The 12,895-nt window shown below is 42.4% G+C and overlaps 2 protein-coding genes across 6 annotated transcripts in view; one reads left to right on the forward strand and one right to left on the reverse strand.

The window, feature by feature from the left end:
• Nucleotides 1-12,895, reverse strand: part of ANKFN1 (ankyrin repeat and fibronectin type III domain containing 1) — a 376,151-nt gene that overhangs the window by 267,063 nt on the left and 96,193 nt on the right. The gene's annotated exons all lie outside the window — the stretch shown is intronic.
• Nucleotides 7,583-12,895, forward strand: part of TMEM100 (transmembrane protein 100) — a 307,881-nt gene continuing 302,568 nt past the window's right edge. The window contains exon 1 of the mRNA XM_053301939.1: nt 7,583-7,654. The gene's annotated coding sequence lies outside the window, so the exon portion shown is untranslated. The remainder of the gene's footprint in view (nt 7,655-12,895) is intronic.

Here is a 12,895-nt window from a genome sequence, read left to right on the forward strand (position 1 = left end):
TTTCTGAATCAAGGACTCATGACTTGAACTGCATGTACTCAGTACAATTCCTTATCCCGAAGACATCTTGGATTTTGCCTGGACACCTACATATTACTATTAATTCTCCAATTTTTGTATTTGTTCTGTATATTTGTTGGTCTTGTATGTTGTGTTTTTACTTTGAATCTGGTCATTTATTTTTGTATGTGTTATAAGACGTTTTCATTGTGGGCTGGCAATTCATGTGGTTTGACCACAATTGGATAAGGTGTCAGTTTTGGGGACTTGCAAATTATTGTGGCAGATTCATCCTATGGCTTGTCACAATTTCCCAGCCTTTCAGTGATCTTAAAAAAGAAAGAAAAAGATCAACCATGGGGATGGTTGGCTGAACATCAAACTGCTTTCACAGAGCTCAAGAACGCCCTTGCAAGTGATGTTGTCATGTCATATTTTGACTCCAATGAACGCTAGCCCTGCTGGCCTGGGTGAATACTAGCCCTGGTGGCCTGGGTGCTGTCCTTGCACAAGTAGATCAACATGGCCAAATGTCTAACATAGCATATGTTAGCAAAGCTCTTTCACCCACAGAATGACAGTATTCTCAAACAGAGTGGGAGGCACTTGCAATTGCCTGGGCATGTTCTCATTTTCATTTATACATTTATGGTGGTCCCTTCATAGACATAGTTGTTTAATCTACATTCAGCAATCCATCCTTTCAACCTCCAGTGCATATTGACCGGGCCGGATTAAGCTAGTGTGGGGCCTGTAGCATATGTTATGTAGGGGCCCAAAATTTAAAAAATGTGCATAAATATTGAAACACAAATTATTTACTTGCACAGTAAAGTAATTCAATTATTTCATTTGCCTAGTGTGCACCCACCAACCGCCCCATGCCTCCACTCAGCTGAGCCAGCCAGTCAATAAACTTTGCAAAACACACGCACGCGCGCGCGCACACACACACACACACTTTTGTGACTCCTGACCGTGGGTTCTCCTTTGGAGTTTTTTTCACAAAGAGAAAGGGGGTAGGGAACAAAACTCTGAATGTTTAAATTAAAAGGTTCTCAGGAATTCTGTACTTTGAGAAATCTGAACCTATTAGCAATTTTGGCACACAACAGTGGATGTTTGATTCCAATGTGTGCAGAACATATTGGATCCCAGCAGCCATCACAGTAAAAGGGCCATTTGACAATATTAAGAATATATGTTTAACCTCTTGTGCAAGCCTGACAGGAAAGCAGATGCATATTTAAAATAGTTGATGCATTGCAAATGAATGTGATTATGGTGAGGTGCATTAGCAACTTCCATGAAAACAGAAGTATCCAAAAGACAATCTTTTGGCAGGAGGCACAGCCTCTTTCCATCTAAATTATACTAACATGCTTAATATTAAAAGGAGGAAATGCACAAATCATTCTGTGCAACCCTAAGCATGTTTACTCAGAAGTAAGTCCCACTGAACTCAATGAGCCTTACTCTCTTGTAAGTGTGTTTAGGTTTGCAGCCTCCGTTTATCTTTGGACAATTTCAATGGGCAGCCCAATGTAAAGCAAATGAAGTTGGCAATGCAGCACCAAATAGAGAGCAGAAAGAAGGGGCAGACGTTCAAGCCAGGCGCGCGGGGCCCTAGAAAACGCAGGGCCCGTAGCAAATGCTACATTTGCTACTATGTTAATCCGGCCCTGCATATTGAATCCTGGATGCTTAAACTGCAGGGATATGACTACAGGGTCATCTATCGTTCAGATAAAGATAATCCATCTGATTATTTTTCCAGACATTCTATCTCCAGCACAGCTTCTGATCATGACACCACAACCAAGGAAGAAGCACATGTCAACTTTCTTCTCTCCCAAACAGTTCCCAAAGCTCTCTCTTTGCAAGAGATAGAGAATGCTATACATGAGCACTCTTGCTTACAGATTGTCATTAAGACCATTTGAAGTGGTCAGTGGAAAGCACTTCGTTGACTTCTGAGGCACAAGCCACCATTTGATCCTTTTCCAATGTGTGCAATGAACTTACTGTCACAGACAATGATCTCATCCTTCAGGGCACTCAACTGGTTATTCTACGGACTCAGTGGAACCATGCCATTGATTTGGCCCATGAGGGTCACCAAGGTGTGATGAAAACCAAAGCGCTGTTAAGAGAGGAAGTATGGTTTCCTGGAATGGATGTCCTTCCTGAACAATGTGTGCAATCTTGCTCTCTATGCCAGGCTGTGGTTCCTCAGAGTTACTCGGTTCCACTACAAATTCCTCTTCTTCCTTCCTCACCATGGGTGGAGGTCAGTGTTGATTTTTGTGATCTCACCAATGGTAGGCATTTGTTGGTTATCACTGATGATTATAGCCACTTTCCAGAAATGGAAATCCTTACCTGCACTTCGGCTAAAACTGTAATCCCCAAATTGGATAAGATTTTTTTTTCTCCCTATGGCATACCAGCTGTTCTCAAAAGTGACAATGGGCTGCGTTTTCAGAGCTCTCAGTTTGCTCAATTTTCAGGCCAATGGGGAAGTTAAGAGGTTCATGAGGACACTCAAAATTCTCCAGATTGCCACAGCAGAGGCTGCCAATCTGAAACAAGAATTACTTCATTTCTTCTGCAGCTACAGGTCCACTCCCCACAGCTCTTCTGGTGTGGCACCAGCTACCTTTATGTTTGGCAGACAAGTTCGGACAAAAATGCCTCAGCTTGACACTCCATGTGAGGACACAGCTTTATGTCAACGTGATGAACACGCAAAGAGTGTGATGAAACAGTACACTGACTGATAGCCACTGCATTACCATTGAAAGTAGGTGACATAGTTCTAGTGAAAAACCTTTGGTCTTGGAACAAACTGTCACTGCCCTTTTATCCTGCACCATATCAAATAACGTAGATAAAAGGTACCATGATCACAGCCCAGTGGGGTAATCACAAAGTCACAAGAAATGTATCTCACTTCAAACCAGTGCAGAGCACACATCAGGCTTCACGCTCAGATGATGACACCATACCCAGTGACAATGTCACCCCATCCAGATCTCCTGACCCACCAGTGTTTGCAGCCCTGTGTGATCCTAAGCAGTGCCATTAATGTTACCCACAAAGGAACAATTGTTGAGCTCCAAGATATTTGCAGGACTATACTACGTAGCAGTAGCTGGTCATGAATCTGTGGATAAACTAGTACAATTCCTGATTCCACTCCACTGCCTTGTCCTTGTATAGCACAATTCTTTCCCTTGGATCCTACTCCAATTGGTCCAACACCAATTCCCTAGCTTAAGCATTTCTCCAGAGCTGTTATTAATTTTGAAGGGAAGTCCTTACAATTTATATCTCAGTCCTTTTACCCAAGGTCCTTTTTAACTGGACTGAACCAGGAACCTTCTGCATTCAGGTAGTGTGCTCTACCACTAAGCTACAGTTTTTTCCCTAAAAACCTACCCTTAGCTACACTCATTGACCAGATATATTTAAAATCACAAATTGGCAGTTCCATCGGTAGACAAAAGGACGAATCTGTGGTAAAAATCATGCACTCTGCTTGTGTCTATTTACCATGTTCCAGCCTTATCTGACAAAACCCGTCCTGCACAACCCCAATCTGCCAAAAATTGCCAATCTATGCCCTCTGACTAGTCAAAATATAAGGCCATCTAAAGCTGCATTACCCAAGGAGGAGTCAGACCACAGGTACATCTAGGTCAGCAATGCATGCATTGTCGTCACTGGGCAGGTTCAGTCGTTGTGCAGAAACTTGGTTAAACAATAGGTTAATTAGCATAAGCCGAGATTGGTAGGTTTGGACGTTGCAACCAATCTCAGCATTTTCTAACCTAGGCAGGAAGCAGACACATCAGGGTGGAAGGGTGCACTCCTGGGGCTGAGGGGGGTCACATGTGGCTTGATTTCAACTGAGGTCCCACAATGTCTGAAGCTGCTCATCGACTGGCAGCAGCTCCCCAGATTCCCCCCCCCGCCCCCACATCTAATATTTCGCTTTATTTCTGAGAGGTCAATATGGTACCTAAATCCTTTAAAGCCTGTGCATTTTTAGTTATTCAAACCAATAGGTAAATTGTAAGATAAATAGGCTTAGCCATCTCAGATACATATTAATCTGCTTCTTTTGAAGGAGTAACCAGATTGTTTTTCAGATATATAATTATGCAATAATGTCTGTAGAAACCTGGGCTTTCTCATTTGTGGGATCTACAGCTGATTCTCAGTCTTTATCCAATTCAATTATTGGCTCTATTTCAGGAATTCCCTGCACTGAACATTATTATTTTTAATTGAATTTTATTTAATCATTATTAAAACAAAAATAACATATATAAAACTAACCAATACAAAACAAAAACCCCTCACTATTTTGCATTTTAGATCAACTTGGATTACATCTTATACAGTACTTAATTCATGACAGTATATCTTCCCGCCTGACGATAACTAATTAATATAACATTTATACCCCAAGTAAAAAGAAATTAAGACCTTATTAGAAGAAAAAGTCAAACTTGGGGTGTGGTAACAAACCATGTACCAAATTGTACTGCACAAATTGTTGCCACTTTAAATTAAAACTGTCATTAGACTTAATATATGCGGTTACCTTAGACACTGATGCATATTCCCATAATTTAACTTGCCTTTCCTCTAAAGAAGGAATTAAACGTGTTTTACAATAAGAGGCATAAAGTATCCAGGCTGCTGTTATCATATACAGCATCACTTCAGTATATTTTACTGGTATATTGGGTTTAGTAATACTTAACATAAAGATAACTGGTAAAAAAAGGAAAGTCAGTGTTTAGGATCTGTTGCATCCTATGATGAATCTTTTCCCAGAATTGTTTCACTTTACAACATTGCCACTACATAAGATAAAGTGTTCCGATTTGATTTTTACATTTCCAACAAATTTCTGAGTATGTATTGTCCATTTTTGCAATCATAACTGGAGCAACATACCAAAGAAAAAACATATTATACCAATTTTCTCTTAATATGCTATAAACAGTAAATTTAATATTAATCTTCCACTACTCCCATTGCTGCATATCTATAGTCCTATTTAGATTTTGCATCCATCTAATCATACATTCTTTAACCTGTTCAGTTTCTAGCTCATATTTCAATAACAACATATATATACACCCTAATAAATGTTCCGTGTTTTATGTTATTAATATTTCAAATTAAGAGTTTCAAATATGTTTCTATATTTCAAATTCAGAAATTCAGCTCCCCAGAGTTTCACACAGAGGTGTTTCTCAGTCTTATCTGGAGATGCCATAGATTCATCCTGGGACCTGCTGCATGCAAAGGAAGTGCTTGACTACTGAGCTTGGGCCCCTCCCCACAACCCAGCATCAGAAGCCAAGTTGTCTAGAAAATACATTTCTTTCCAATCCCATGTAGGGCAATCAAAATGCCTCTGCAGCATTTGTAACACCGACCCGGCAAATCTTCCATAGGGGAAAATGGGAGGTGCCAGCCAACACCTTGCCTTAATTCCTGTACTTTTTTGAAGGGAGTTTAAGAAACAGAGAGATCATTCACACAATCAAAAACTGTGTTCCACCCAGGTTTGAAAGCTGTATATGCTCCCAATTGTTGGTTGTGTGGAAGCAAGGTAGAAGTAAAATCCAGGTAGAAGTGATTGTGTAGAAGCAAGCTAGGAGGAAAAGCTACCCAGGTTTTCCTCCTTCCTTGCTTCCACACAACCAAAAACTGGGAGCACACACAGCTCCCAAAGCTGGGTAGAACACAGTTTTTGATTGCGTGAATGACCTCCTAGTGTAGACCTTACACCCCAGTTTTTGAAGTAAGTGGCATCTTCCCTGCAACCAGAAAAACAAGTCTGAATTTCACCACATACCAGACTTTCAGCATCGATCTAACTATAGCTTCCAGAGTGTTCATTTTTGTTTGAAGCAAGGAGGGGACATTTAAAAGCTGTTATGTTTTAATAAACTTTGCGGGGGGCATACTAATTGCAACAAACTATACATGAGTGCTATTCAAACATGCACTACAAAATAGGCTTAGGATCCCTGGAGAACGCAAAGACAAATGCCTTTACATCAAGCCTATTGATGCACTGACATAATATTCAGAACACTCCTATGCCCTTGAATGTAAAGAGTTGTGTACAGAAACCTCCCAGTATCTTTTGTGTTACTGTTTGAACATAATAATACAGAAGGATCTGATACAGGATCTGAAGTACAAAATGTATTTCTAAAAATTGTTACTTCTATCAAGTAGTGGGAGATGCAAGCCAGTGGTGAAGCATTTCATTTTATTCTGTGAGAGCTTAAATGGTTTCTTTTCCAACCAGAACCTATAATAAATGTATGCAGGGCGCAACATTTCCACGGTGCCTCTTTGCGCTCTGTGGGTGTTTTCGGGAAGCCAAATTGTTGTTGGTTATGAAAACCATGGCTCTCTCTTGTTAACATCCTCTACTCAGAGCCACAAGTTCATATTTGCACTCTCCCACTCAACGTCCTATACTTGAGATCTATTCCTAAGGGTGCCTTGGCACTGCAGGTGCCTTTACACTGCACGCCATTGTATATCTCTCTCAATCCTTAGCCCTACAGCATTAGGGGCCAGTATATAAGGTAGAAAGTGGTGTACCAGATGCATTATTAAGGAAAAGGTTGAAATGGATTTCATATGTCTCATGGTAATGAGGTCATTACCAGTGCTCCAGGCCTTCATACTGGGACCATCTGCCTTGGCAGTAAGAGCAATAACCAACATCTGTTGAGACAAAACACCAGGCTGCATGCTATAACCGACATGGAGTTGCTACTGAAAATGGAAGCCCCAAGGCCTGTTTCAAGCTCAGAATAAGAACCCCATTTCAAGATGAAAAGTTTTGACATTTTGAGTGCCATTTTGGAGGCCTATTTTTCCCTTGCTGATTGGTTTTCTGGCACTGGCTTCCAACTGACTTGCAATCTCCTTGCTTCTTGGTTGGCTTGTTATTATACAGAGCAAGAGGTGTCTTGGGCAACTGTGGGAAGGAGTCTCTCCCTTGACCCTATATTTGGAGATGCCAGAAAGGGAACCTGGAAGCTTCTGCATATACACAAGCATGCAGATGCTCTTCCCAGATGCAGGTGCTCTTCTTCTCATCCCCTAGGTGGAATATCTTAGAGTGCTGCTAGTGCTCACATTTCTTCCTGCTTCTTCCATCCTGTTCCAAGTCTTCAGATGGCTGAGCTCAGAGCTGAGTTGTACAGGCCATGACTGTTCTGTCCTCCTGTCCATAGGTGTATCTGGGGGTGGGTGGGTGGGGGGGCACGTGCCCCGGGCGCCATTGAGGTGGGGGCGCCATACCAGTCCCTGCCACCCCCACCCCATTGCCCACCTGCCCAGCCCCAGGGCCCCTCAGCCACTTGCCTCCAGCTCCGGCTGATCGGCAAAGAGGCCTGCGATCAGCAAGGCCTGCAAACTGCAGAGCTCTTCTCTCCCCGCCTCTCAGCTGATCGGTGGGTGGGCGGGGCTTCCAGAGAGGCCTCCCAGTAGGCCTCCCTGAAGCCTGAACTCGGCAGGCCCCAGCAAGCCAGGAAGGAAGGAAGGAGGAAGCAGGCAGCAGACCCTCTGCCCAGACCAGACCATCCAGAACAGCTATTGCTAGGTAGGCTGTGAATTCCTTTTTGTGGTTACCCCCATATATAGGGATCTCTGCTTGCCACAGGGCTTTGATATGGGGGGTGGGGCGAGACTGAGAAGTCTCTGAATATTTAATTTAAAACAGATTGGAGAATGTGCTGGCTTTAAAAACAAAAACTATCTAAAAAGGCCTATAAGTGGCTTGTTTCAGGGCAGAAAATTACAAACACTTCTGGAACAAGTATATTTTATTTATTTTCATTCATTCATTCATAAATGCACTTATATTCAAGTTATTTTGCAATCCAGAAGGTCTGAGTGAGAACTGTGAAGCATATGTTGTGCTTTTATTTTATTTTATTTTTCTTGTGTGTGAACTGCTCCCCAATAACTTGCAGGGACTTCAGGGTAAATCTGGCCAACATGTGAATGCAGCACCTCTATTCCAGAGGAGATGTGTGTTAAAGGGCTTTAAAAGCCTGGTGTGAAAAGACTCCTGGAATCAAATTTTACTGAATTTGTTCAGAATTCTGAGAAAACAAACATCGGCTCACACTGCATGGTTGAAAGTCTCCTTTGCTAATCTGCAGCAAGGGGGCCATTTTAATAATTAGCGTTGCTAGTGTGTTCTAGGCATTAAAAGTAGCACAAATATATAGTACTCAACGTATATCACTATATACTGTGAAGTGTGCATGTGTGTATTCAGTGAAATGTATTTCCAGGTAGCATACTTATTTTGAAATATCAGACTTAAATCCTTGGGGGCCTGGGATGTGCGGAGGCCCTGGACTTTGAGTGGGGGGGGGCCATTTTGAAATCCTGTCTCTGGACCCATTCCAACCTTGCTATGCCCCTGGCGGAATAGTTACATATGTATTGATCACTACACATGGGTTTCTGCACAGCACCTGCACAGAAGAAACTTCCATGTAGAAAATGTGTCTCTTGTAAATTGACCCTGAATTTTCCATCCATGACTGGGATATCTGAGAGTTAGTGTCAATAATAAAAGAACAGCACACTGCTTGTGACAGGAAGGGGCAAATTACAATGATTTCTTAGTCTGGCAGGGGCTGGTTTTGGCCCTGGCAGAACTTGGCTGTCTGCTCCTGTTGCAAATGCCTCTGTCTAGTGTGGCAAACTAATGTATCCTCCTCCCTCTTGGTGTCAAAGTAAGCACTAGTGTGGTGAATGCACATATACCCCATCATGAGCCAACAGTCATCATAAGACAAAGGCTGGCAGGAATCATTCACTGGTTTATAGACACACACACACACACCCCACCACCTTCTTCTTCCCCTATTTTGCTAGTGGCTATTTGGGCAGGTGATCCTCTAGGACAAAGTCATATTTTTTAAAAAAAGAATGAGATGAGACAGAGAAAATGACACTTGGAATCCTCGCATAACTCCTGACTGTTGTTCTAAGTCTTTTACAGAGATGGCTCATGTTTTCAGGTTTTGATCAACAACCATGTCTAGATGGTACAGTGTTCCTTTTAACTGGGATTTCCAGATATTGCTGACTACAAGTCCCATCATTCCTGCTTGGACAGTGGCGCAATTTCAGTGCTTGCCCTAGGCGCCATTTTCCCTAGTTACGCCTCTGAATACCTGCCTTGTCTTTTCCATTTTGGGACACAAAACCTATTACTATGTTTAAAAGCATTTATTTTCTGGCCATGAGGACTGCAAACCTAGGCTGTTGGTGTGCAAGACATTTCTTTAAAATATATATTTCTAAAGAGCCTTGTAGCCTCATGTTTCCTTTTTCCTGTCCCAGTATACTTGCACGGATGCAGCCCACAACCCACATTTGACTATGGCTGTGACACATTTCCATATTTCCGGGGGTGGTGGGGAGGGGGCGCGGCGGGGGGCGGGGCAATTTCAGTGCTTGCCCCTGGCGCCGTTTTCCCTAGTTACGCCTCTGCTCCTGTCTCTCTGTGGCAGGCAGGATGGAAAGAAGGAAGGTTTGATTTTTGTGGTTTTCTCAGCACTGAGTATAATATGCTGTGCTATTGCTGCTATAACTGTCTGATTTTGCTGGATCTCGGATTGATAAAGGAAGAACTTGGGCGCCTTCCTTCCCTGAGCTGTGGTTTGTTTTGTTCACAAGATAGTGTTGTGTTGAGAAATCATGGACAGTTGCAGCTCTCTCACTCTTTGTGTAATATTTCTTGGTGATTGCTGTGTTGAGCTCCATGTCTGGCCTTGAGACTAACTTGTGCTTCACTCATAAGGTTGCCATCTCCCTTGGATTTTTGGTTATTTACCAGATTTTAAGCATGTTCCCTAGTGCCTGGTTAGCCCATTAGCTTGGCTGCATTCCGAGCTTTCTTTCTTTTTTTTAATGCTTTTTAAAAAAAAAAAAGCTTTTGCTCTTGTAGAAGCTGAGATATGGAGCAAAATGTGCAAGCAGTATTCTGCTCAATTGGACTTAGAGAAAGGCAGGTGAAGCACAGGAGGCTGGCTGAGAGAGGTTTACACAATAAGTAACACACACATACCAGTAAATTTTGCCTTCGTTTTTGTCAGCAGGGGATCTCTATTAGGGATGTGCGAAACGTTTTGGGTACAGAACGATCTGTACCCAAAAGGGCCGATTTCGGGTGATTCGGATCCGAACCGAAGCAAGGCTTCAGAGGGATTTGGGGAGAGGAAGGTGGTGGAGATATTTTTCTATTTTTTTAACAGAGAAAGTTGGGGGGGGGCATGATAACTGGGGCCCCTTGGGTTTGCTGGTAGTTAAGTGGGTGACTCAAATTGTGAGCTCGCAGTCTGCAGGTGGGGATAGCGCCTTGGGAGGCACAGCATATTCCCAGTGGACTGGCCCTCTCATGAGAGTGATAGGCCACTGGGCAGCCAGCTGCTGGCAGTGGGTTTCTGATGGGTCTGGCTGGACTGCTCTGCCGGGGTCTCCTCTCACAACATCCTCCCTGGTCATGGTGGTTCAGAACCCCAAGCATCCTTTGCCCTCCCCCATCTGCATATCTCATTCTAGCGAATGTGGGTTTTCTCCTCCCCTCCTGCACTGAAAACAGGATTCCATTCCCCCTGGGCACCCCACACCCCCGGGAATTCGAGTTTTTGTGGTGTTTTTGGTGTGAGTGCCTACTTTGGTCGGGGGGGGGGCGTCACCATGACTGGCAGAAGCAGACTGGCATTGTCGGGCATTTAAAGGGCTTTCAATGCCCTTCCCCTGCCGAGTGAGGGCAAAGCGCTCTGAAAATGCATGATCACACTTGGCAAGCCAACTCAGTATTGTAGCCATTCGCAGCCAGGGCTGTCCTTAGAGAGCCCTGGCGGGGTGCACAGCCCAGGACAAATCAGCCAGTATGAGACCACCTTCCAGTTTATTCTAATGGGGGTTAAAAGAGCGGGTCCCGGGGCAGTCGCCCTGCTTGCTATGCCCTAAGGACAGCCCTGATCATAGCCGCCCCAATGATGTGGTGACCGTTTCCCCAGTCTGGCTGTGGAGCTAGCAGGGATTGGGCTGGGAGGCTGAGCAGCAGGGAGGGGCTTCCCTCTCCTTCAACTCCAGTTTGGCTGGCCACAGCTTGTTGAATGTCTGTAGTGTGAATTGGAGTTAATAATTGTAACCCCGGCCATGATTATCATGTATATCTGAACTCAGCCTTTGTGAGTGATGACTGATTACCATTGTTTGTGAACGTCCGTAGGAAAGTGACAGCAGATTCAAAAAGTTGCTCCATTCTTCTGTTCTGGAAGAAATCTGAATACTTCCCAAAGGGGAACATCCATATTCAAATGCTTTTGCTCTCATTACAAGCAGACAGCCCTCTCAGCATCAGCAAATATTATTCTGAATGCTAAACACAATAAGTTCACTTCTGACACAGAAAAATCCATTCTGCAAATTGTGAAAAGTATTGACAGAGCGTATAATTTGTCAGAAGAAAACATAACAGAGTCAATGTGTAGTCAAGCTGCTTAATATGTATATAGTTTGTTCAGCAGAGAAAGTCACTACAAATAAAACAAATTTTCACAAATGAAATCAATAAAAACCTACATACGAAATAGCCTTTATCAGCAATATAAGCAATGTATAAAAATAAACATTAGACCACTCTCATACTAAAGCCATCCCTTACAGTTTACATGTATGCTGATTAAAAAAAAATCATACCAAGCCTCAGTGGCAGCAAGGGGAAAAAAAAGAAGCATGATTGAAATATTAGCCCTATTCTGGGTGTAAACACGTTCAAATCTAGTTGGTCAGGCCAGCCATGGGTCTCATAGAGAAAATCCTTTTGATAACTCTTCCCCAATTTAGTCATAAATCCAACACCTGAAACGATAGGAAGGAAGCTCTTCTATTTCATTTCTTCCACAAATACAAATCCTCATATATCTTCCCTGGAGCATTTCCGTTTCCACAGTCTGAAACCATGAAGATGTGAAAGCTACCCTAAAGCTGGCTTCCCAAAGCTCTGTCAAATAACATCCAAGTTATACATTTCCCTGACACACCAGCAACAAAAGGTGAAGATTTTTATGCCAAACAAGAGAAATGCTGCTGCATGCTTATAGCAAATAATTTCTGCTTACATAAGGTTTTAGCAAGGCTGATGTTAGAGGATAAGAGATCATTCAAATAAAGACCATGGGATAATGCTAAAGAATACATTTTAACCACTTGGGAGTTACAGAATAATTATGGTTTTAACTGCTGTACTAGATATACATTTTAACAAAAAACGATTTTTAACTTGTTGATTTTGGGGAATTTTTTGTTGAAAAGTGATATATAAATATTCATCGTATCAATATTTTAAGTCGGTATCTGAACAAAGTAAAAATTCTTATGCAAATTGGATAGCAAGCTGTTTCACTTTTAACCAATACAGCTAGAATCGATGTAGTATCTGACTGCTTAATATAATATTTATACGTACAGTTAAAATGCATACAGCACATGTGAGCACACACACATAATTATACTACTCAGGTAAAGTAATTAATATTTCTGTAGAGTTTTGTTTGCCAAGGTATCATCTACACTGACTTTAAGGTCACATACAGCAAGCTTATCTGAACAGAGGAAATTTTAAAAATCAGCTGTACATTACAAAACCAAGACTAATTCATAAATTCTGTCTACGCTCAACAATTTAGGAGAGCATTTCTGCAATGCTTCCTATGGAGAAGGAAATGTTATTCTTCATAGCAGTAGCAGGAGCAGCAGTTCAAAATATAGCTTCCTTGTGGGAACTGACTTCAAGCTGATTCACACA

Source organism: Hemicordylus capensis, chromosome 2 (assembly GCF_027244095.1).
Source record: "Hemicordylus capensis ecotype Gifberg chromosome 2, rHemCap1.1.pri, whole genome shotgun sequence".
NCBI classification, from domain to species: Eukaryota; Metazoa; Chordata; class Lepidosauria; order Squamata; family Cordylidae; genus Hemicordylus; species Hemicordylus capensis.